The sequence below is a fragment of the Rhinopithecus roxellana genome, chromosome 15 (assembly GCF_007565055.1).
Source record: "Rhinopithecus roxellana isolate Shanxi Qingling chromosome 15, ASM756505v1, whole genome shotgun sequence".
Classification (NCBI taxonomy): Eukaryota; Metazoa; Chordata; class Mammalia; order Primates; family Cercopithecidae; genus Rhinopithecus; species Rhinopithecus roxellana.
The window spans coordinates 9,692,333-9,701,187 of NC_044563.1; the positions used below are offsets into that span (position 1 = coordinate 9,692,333).

The 8,855-nt window shown below is 41.6% G+C and overlaps 1 pseudogene; it reads left to right on the plus strand.

Moving 5' to 3' along the window:
- The first annotated feature begins 1,735 nt into the window (after window positions 1-1,735).
- On the plus strand, window positions 1,736-2,579 carry LOC104679450 (annotated as a pseudogene).
- Window positions 2,580-8,855: the final 6,276 nt, after the last annotated feature.

Genomic DNA, 8,855 nt, shown 5'->3' on the forward strand with positions numbered 1-8,855 from the left:
TTGAAATCAGGATTCTCAACACTGGCCGAGGACCCAAAAATACCAGTAGTAGCTGGGAAGCCAGCACTGGAGCCCTCAAAGAAGCTTTGTTTGACTCAACTACCTTTTTGCACATGCAGGTAGGAAGAGAAGAGTTAGGCACATTTATCACGATGGGGGAATGGCCATCATGCCTTATCCAGGGAACAATGCACACAGAGCATGAGCCCACCTGTGCAGCAAGATGCTGATATCCAGGTATCTGTGTCTGGATGGATGGGAAAAGACTTGACCCCATGAGCCCAGCAAGTTAACATTGGTTGTATATGGGTGACTCCCATGGGCTTTTCTTTATTTCCCCCAATTTATTTTATTTATTTATTTGTTTATTTTGAGACAGGGTTTCACTTCAGTTCCCCGGGTGGGAATGCAGTGGCACGATCATGGCTCATTGCGGCCTCAACCTCCCAGGCTCAAGCAATCTTCCTGCCTCATTTTTTGATTTTTTTGTAGAGATGAGGTCTCACTATGTCACTCAGGCTGGTCTCCAACTCCTGGGCTCAAGTGATCCTCCTGCCTCAGCTTCCCAAAGTGCTGGGATTACAGGCGTGAGTCATCGCACCCAACCCTGTATTTCCCAAAATTTCTAAAGAATGGCGGGCACAGTTTGAGACCAGCCTGAGTGACATAACAAGACCCTGTCTGTACTTATTAAAAACAAACAGACATAATAATAAAGTCTCCAAGACACATAACCTTGACTAATAACTATAATTTGTTTTGAAAAGCCCTGCCCTAAGTGAAAAGCTGTCACATGAAAAAAAATTCCCATTACTTTGTTCAATTCTTTTATTGCAGTAAAATACACAAAACATGAAAATTACCATCTTAATGAGTTTTTAAAAATAATTTTTAAACGTACACATTAATGGTATGAAATACATTTTGTAATTTTGTGCAACCATTACTGCCATCTATCTCCAGAGTGCTTTTCATTTTGCAAAACTGAAAAGTTACACCCGTTAAACAATAGTCCCTATTCTTCCCTCCCCCCCCAACCCCTGGCAATCACCATTCTACCCTCTGTTTCTGTGATTTTGACTATTTTACATACTTCATATAAGTAGAATTGTACATTATTTGTCTTCTTTTGTGTAACTGACTTATTGCACTTAACATGTCTTCAAGATTTATTCATGTTGTAGCATGTGGTTTTCCTTCCTTTTTAAGACTAAATAATATTCTATTGTATGTATGTACTATATTTTGATTATTCATTTGTCTGTTGATGGACACTTGGGTTGCTTCTGTGTTTTATTGTGAATAATGCTGCTGTGAATATGGGTGTACAAATCTTTTTTTGAGACTCTGCTTTCAAATATTTTGTATATACCCTGAAGGCGAATTGCTGGATCACATGGTAACTCTATTTTTACTTTATTTCTGGCCTTTCTATTTTATTCCATTGGTCTACATGACTGTCTTTATGCCAGTACCACATTGTTTTGATTATTGTCATTTTGTAGTAAGTTCTCCAGCTTTGTTCCTTCTTTTCAAGATTACTTTCACTATTTGGGGTTCCTTGATATTCCATGTGGATTTTATAATTGTTTTTTCTATTTCTGCAAAAACCATCTTTGGAATTTTGATAGAGATTGCATTGACTCTTTGGGTGGTAATGACATCTTAACAATATTAAGTCTTCTGTTCTCTTGCCTCTTCCCTGGTCGCTGCATCCTTGGCTGGTGTCAGAAAAATGGCTACAAACTTCTCAATACATGAGAAGATCTGGTTCGACAAGTTAAAATATAATGATGCAGAAAGGAGATTCTCCAAGCAGATGAACGAGCCTGTGGCCAGCACCTCCCGCCAGGAGAATGGTGCCAGCATGATCCTCTGTGACACTGCGAGAGCCAGAGAGAACATCCAGAAATCCCTGGCGGGAAACTCAGGCCCCAGGGCCTCTAGTGGCCCCAGTGGAGAACACAGTGAGCTCGTTGTCCAGATCGCCAGTCTGGAAGTGGAGAACCAGAGCCTGTGCTGTGTGGTGCAGGAGCTGCAGCAGACCATGTCCAAGCTGGAGGCCTGGCTGAACGTGCTGGAGAAGAGCTCTGTTGGCCACCAGGCCACAGTCCCTCAGACCCAGCACTTGTCTCCCATGTGCCAAATGGAGCCCCGGCCAAGAAGCCAATCACACCAGCAGAGGATGACAAGGATGATGATGTTGACCTTTTTGGCAGCGACAATGAGGAGGAGGACAAGGAGGCAGCACAGCTGCAGGAGGAATGGCTGCGGCACTATGCAGAGAAGAAGGCCAAGAAGCCCGTGGTTGTGGCCAACTCCTCCATCTTGCTGGACTTTAAGCCTAGGGACGATGAGAGGAACACGGCCCAGCTGGAAGCCTGTGTGCGCTTCATCCAGCTGGAAGGGCTGGTCTGTGGAGCCTCCAAGCTGGTGCCTGTGGGCTACGGTATCCAGAAACTGCAGATTCAGTGTGTGGTGGAGGACACAAGGTGGGGACAGACTTGCTGGAGGAGGAGATCACCATGTTTGAGGAGCATGTGCAGAGTGTCAACACTGCAGCTTTCAACAAGAGCTGAAGCCTGAGTGTGTGCATGTGTACATGTGTGCGTGAGGCCCTGCCATGATTAAAAAGTGAGTCTGGCAAAAACAAACAAACAAACAAACAATAAACAACCAAAACATTAAGTCTTCCAATCCGTGAACATGGGATATTTCCATTTATTTATGTCTTTTTAAACTTATTTCAGCAATATATAGTCGTTTTCATTGTATGAGTCTCTCATCTCCTTAATCACCAAGTATTTTATTCTTTTGGTGTTATTGTAAACGGAATTATTTCTATAATTTTTTTCATGTTGTTTATTGTTAGTGTATAGAAATGCAACTAATCTTTTCCTGTTGACTTTGTGTCCCACTGCTTTGCTGAATTCCTGTATTAGTTCTAACACTTTGTTTTGATGGAATCTTTAAGGTTTCCTATATGTAAGACTATATAATCTGTGAACAGAGATAATTTCATTTATTTCTTTCCAATTTTGATGCCTTTTATTTCTTTTTCTTGCCTAATTGTCCTAGATAGAACTTCTAGTACTATGCTGAATAGAAGTGGTAAGAGTGGACATCCTTGTCTTATTCCTGTTCTTAGAGGAAAAGCTTTCAGTCTTTCAGCATTTAGTATAATGTTTGCTGTGGGTTTTTCATATATGGCTTTTATTATGTTGTATGTTCCTTTGATTCCTAGTTTGTTGAATGTTTTATCATGAAAGGATGTTAAGTTTTGTCAGTTGCCTTTTCTGTATCAATTGTTAATTGTGCTTTTCGCCCCTTCATTCTGTTAATGGGGTGTATTCCATTGACCAAATTTTGTATTTTAAATATCCTTGCATTCCAAGAATAAATTCCACTTGGTCGTGGGATGGAATCCTTTCAATGCACTGCTGAATTGTTTGCTAGTATTTTTTTGAGGATTTTTATGTCAATATTCATAAAGGATATTGGTCTGTAGTTTTCTTGTGGTGTCTTTGTCTGCTTTTGTTATCAGAGTAAGGCCAGCCTCATAGAATGAATTAGGAAGTGTTCCCTCCTCTAATTTTTTCTGGAAAAATTTGGGAGGTATTGGTATTCGTTCTTTTCTTCTTCTTCTTCTTCTTTTTTTTTTTTTTTGAGACGGAGCCTCACTCTGTCACCAAGCTGGAGTGCAGTGGCACAATCTCGGCTCACTGCAACCTCCGCCTCCTGGGTTCAAGCGATTCTCGTGCCTCAGTCTCCTGAGTAGCTGGGATTACAGGCACGTGCCACTACACCCAGCTTATTTTTTTTGCATTTTTAGTAGAGACGGGGTTTCACCATGTTGGCCAGGATGGTCTCGATCTCCTGACCTTGTGATACGCCCACCTTGGCCTCCCAAAGTGCCCAGCCGGTATTAGTTCTTTTTAAAATTCTTGGTAGAATTCACCAGGAAAGCCATCAGGTCTATGACTTTTCTTTGTCAGTAGATTTGTGATTAATGACTCAATCTCTTTGTGAGTTATAGGTCTGTTCCGATTTTCTATTTCTTCATAATTTTGTCTTGGTAGGTTTTGTATTTCTAGAAATGTGTCCATTTTATCTTGGTTATTCACTGTGTTGGCATGCAGGTATTCATAGTACTCTTTTATAATCCTCCTGAAATCTGCAGAATAGTCATGTCCTTACTTTCATGTCTAGTTTTGGTAATTTGAGTCTTCTCTGTTTTTTTCTTGGTCCACTTAGCTAAAGGTTCGTCAATTTTGTTATCTTTTTAAAAGAACCAACTTTTGCTTTTATTGCTTTTCTCTATTATTTTTCTATTCATTTCTATTTCTATTCTATTTCATTTATCTCTGTTCTAATCTTTATGTTTCTCTCCTTCTGCTAGCTTTGGGTTTAGTTTGTTCATTTTCTAGTTCCTCCAGTTGTATAGTTAGGTTGTAGATTGGTAGATTTCGTTTCTTTCCTTTTTTTTTTTTTTTTTTAGCCTTTTGATTTAAAAAATTACTTTAAAAAATCTTCATTTTAAAATTTAGCTTTCTTACTCTGTGCTGGTGCCTTCAACACTGTCATAAAGCAGAGGTTGCGATGAGCTGAGATTGTGCCATTGCACTCCAGCCTAGGCAACAAGAGCAAAACTCAGTCTCAAAAAAAAAAAAAAAAAAAAAATTCCCCCTTAGTACGGCTTTTGCTGCATGTTCAATAAGTTTTAATATGTTGTGTTTTTGTTTTCATATGTTTCTAAGTATCTTCTAATTTCCCTCTGACTTCTCCTTTGATTCACTGCTTAAGAGTGTGTTATTTAATTTCCACAAATCTGTAATTTTTTTTTGCCTGCTCCTGGCCAATTTAATGTACTTCAAACCAGAATCTCAGTGGGGCTTCTTCAGGAACTAGGTAAAATTATGTTAAAGTTCATCTGGGAGAATATATGTCAGAAAATGGCCAAGAAGATTAGGAAGAACAATATGAAGTAACTTGCTATATCAGATATTGAAACTTCTAAAATCAGTCAGCCTAGGCAACATGGTGAAACCCTGTCTCCAAAAAATTTTGGCCAGGCATGGTGGCACATGCCTGTAGTCCCAGCTACTGGGGAGGATGAGGTGGGAGGATTGCTTGAGCCCAGGGGTTCTAGGCTACAGTGAGGCATAATCATGTCACAGCACTCCAGCCTGGGTAACAGAGCAAAACCCTGTCTCAAACACATACACACACAGACACACACACACACACACACACACACACACACACACACCCCACCACTGTGAATGTTAACATTGGCACAGAAATAGACAACTATGTGTGGGGGACATATAAAGAGCTCACCACTATATCCGTGCATAGATAGAATTTAATATATGGCATAAATGACATTATAATTCAATGGGTAAAAGATAGTTTAATAAATGGTTTGGAGATTAAAGGCTAACCACCTGGAAATAAAGAGAGTCCTACCTCTTACCATGCAAAAAATAAATTCCAGCTAGATTCCAGATTAAAATGTAAGAAGAGCTTCAGTAAAAAGGTTGGAGAAGAAGCCAGATCGCAAGTGAAGGAGTGGTGCATGGAAGGAGAACAAGCGGAGCCTAGTCACTGAATGGATATAAAGAGTGGAAACAGTCACTGTCCTGGCAGACCCCTATTAACTTCATTAGGGATGGCAGCAGGTTCAAGAGGCTGAAGGTAAGACCTGGAGCCAGAAAATGAGACACAGAGTTTTGTTTCTTTTTTGAGACAGAGTCTCGCTCTGTCACCCGAGCTGGAATGCAGTGGCACGATCTGGGTTCACTGCAACCTCCGCCTCTGAGATTCAAGCGATTCTCGTGCCTCAGCCACATGAATAGCTGGAATTACAGGCACATGCCACCACAGCCAGCTAATTTTTGTATTTTTAGTAGAGATGGGTTTTCACCATGTTGCCCAGGTTGGTCTCGAACTCTTGACCTTAAGTGATCCACCTGCCTCGGCCTCCCAAATTGCTGGGATTACAGGCATGAACCACTGCACCCTGCTGAGATATAGGGTTTTATTAGCTGGAAACTTACATGGTGGCAGGCTAGACAGGAGAACTGTAACTGCTTGCAAAAAGCATACAATTTCTATAATATTTTCACTTAGCACCCTCCCCCTAACAACCTCCACCTGGCAACTTCATTTAATCCAAAACAGGGCCTCGATCCTCTATATGGCTTGCATTGCATGGGAGAGGTCAGTGGTTCAGATGTTCCTCATCAATAAGGAACGAATCTCCAGGTTGGCCTCTCCAGGATTTCTTAGCATGGAACACTGACACACATTCAGGTGCGTCTGCCATACAGGGTCATTCTCAGGGTATGCTTAGGTTACTGCTGTCAGGCGTGTCTGCTATACAGGCACTCTCCAGGGTCTTGTGGGAGTTGTTACCTATGTTGGTCAACATAACCCTAAGTAATGTTTCCTGTAATCTTTCTCTCTAGAATAAGTGAGGGCAAAACACATTTATGTAAAAAGTAAAGAGAGCTCTAGGACCAGAGCCTGAAGAGCCGTCTGCCTGGAATACTCATCTCTCAGATGCCTCAAACTCTCTCACTTCCTTTAGCTAGGGCCTGAAACTTCAGAGGTGTTTCTTGTTTACCCTAATTAAAACCGCAACTCCACCCTTCCTCTAGCCTTTATTTTTCCTCATAGCACTTACTGCCTTCTAGTATACTATATTTTACATCTTTATTTGGTTTATTTGTCTTCCAGGACAAGATATAAGCTTCATGAGGGTAGAGAGTTTTGTCTGTTCTCTTCACTAATGTGTCCCCAATGCCAAGAACAGTGCCTGATACAAAACACACGTTCAATAAGAGGTTTATGAAGGAAAGATTATAATTCTAACAGTTTGTCATGGAGAGGACCCAGTCAAAGAACCATCGGTGAGGAAAACGAGTTCCCAGGAAGTCCAGGTTAGAGATGATGAGGAAGTGGCAATGCAATTGAAGGAAGGATGGATTCCGGTATAAAATCCCAAGTACAACAAAATAACTGATTTGCAAAGAATAGGGAGCTCTGGTGTGACCTGGTTCATGCTGCACCATAACTCTACTCTCTGGGATAAGAGATCACTGTGAAATGTGGAGAAGCAGAACAGAAGCACGGTAGGTTGAAAGTGAGGTAGGAGGCCAGCAGGATTTCTCTGAACCAGATTAAAGACAGGCCAAAGCTAGGAAGAGACACCTAAAGCACCTCCTGTTGTTCTTACTTCCTATAACCCTAAAATGCCCCTACCAGCGCCATGACAGTTTACCAATGATACGGCAACACCTGGAAGTTACTGCTCCTTGCCATGGCAACACCCAGAATTTACGTCTATTTTCTAGTTATTTCTTTTTTTTTTTTCTTTCCCCAGACATAGTCTTGCTCTACTGCCCAGGTTGGAGTGCAGTGGCATGATCTCGGTTCACTGCAACTTCCACCTCCTGGGTTCAAGCGATTCTCCTGCCTCAGCCTCCTGAGTAGCTGGGACTACAGGCACCTGCCACCACACTGGGCTAATTTTTGTATTTTTAGCAGAGATGGGGTTTCACCATGTTGGCCAGGCTGGTCTCCAACTCCTGACCTCGTGATCGGCCTGCCTCTGCCTCCCAAAGTGTTGGGATTATTGCCCAGCCATTTTCTAGCTATTTCTGAATAATGTGCCCCTTAATTAACATGTCATTAAAAGTGGGCATAAATATGACTGCAAATTGCCCAAAGGCCGCTACTCTTCACCTACTGCCTGTGGAGTACCATTCCTCAACGAAGAGCAAAGAGCAGTCACAGAGCTGTAATGCTGTGGTCACCTCGGTAAAGCTGCTTTCTTCCACCACTGGCTCGCTCTTGAATTCTTTCCTGAGCAAAGCGAAGTACTTGCTTTTCATCAGAAGTACGTGAGCACTTTCCTTCAGTGAGGGAGCAAAGACGTCTTAGGGTTGAGCTAACAATCCCACTGATCCTGGGGTTCCATCCAATACCACTTTCAGAAGAACCTGTGTTTCACTGGGGATCAGGAAGTATGTGGTTTATGATAAAGGAAGGAGGCCGTAGGTATCAAATTACACTTAGCCAACAAGGGGTGGAATTGGTGCAAAAGGATGAAACAAATGGGTATGAGTCCTGTTCATTGGTTTGTACAAAAATGTCCACGCTTATAGGAGCACCACAAATGAGTCTTTTACTGAGAGCTAGGGACATGGCCACAGAGAGGTAGGGCAGACGCGGATGGATACTCAGTCTCTGTGAAATAGATGGCAGCACCAAGAGAGAGTTGACTGTCTCTAAGTCCCTTCCAAAAGGAATGACTGAACCCTAACCCTGCCACTGCACTCCAGCCTGGCGACAGAGCAAGACTCTGTCTCAAAACAAAACAAAAAACAATACTGGAACTTCTTTCCCTGCTGTTCCTCCAATTCCCTTCCCTGGGTTATCTTCCTCTTTGTCACTACCACACATCTAGAAAGATTAGCATTTCTATTACAGACGCAAATGTCAAAAGGAGATTTAGAGGGAGTTACAGTTGCTTTTAAAAAAAACCAAAAAATAAAAAAACCCTACCCTTTGCCATCACAAGCCTATGATCATCACAGTTATCTGTCAGTCAAGCACCTAACCGTAATGGAAGTCAACAAATAAAACGCATCACTAGAGATCGGATAAAGAACACAGGATGAGCATGAGTTTAATCTTTGTCCATCCTCTTTAGAAATCTGAAAAAATAACAACTTAAAATGACAACAAAAGAACAAAGCGACAGATTCTACAGTGTGGTGGAAACAAGCAAGTGACTTGTTTCTCATCAAATATTGATGAGAAATAGTTAAGATTTTCTGATGGATGGA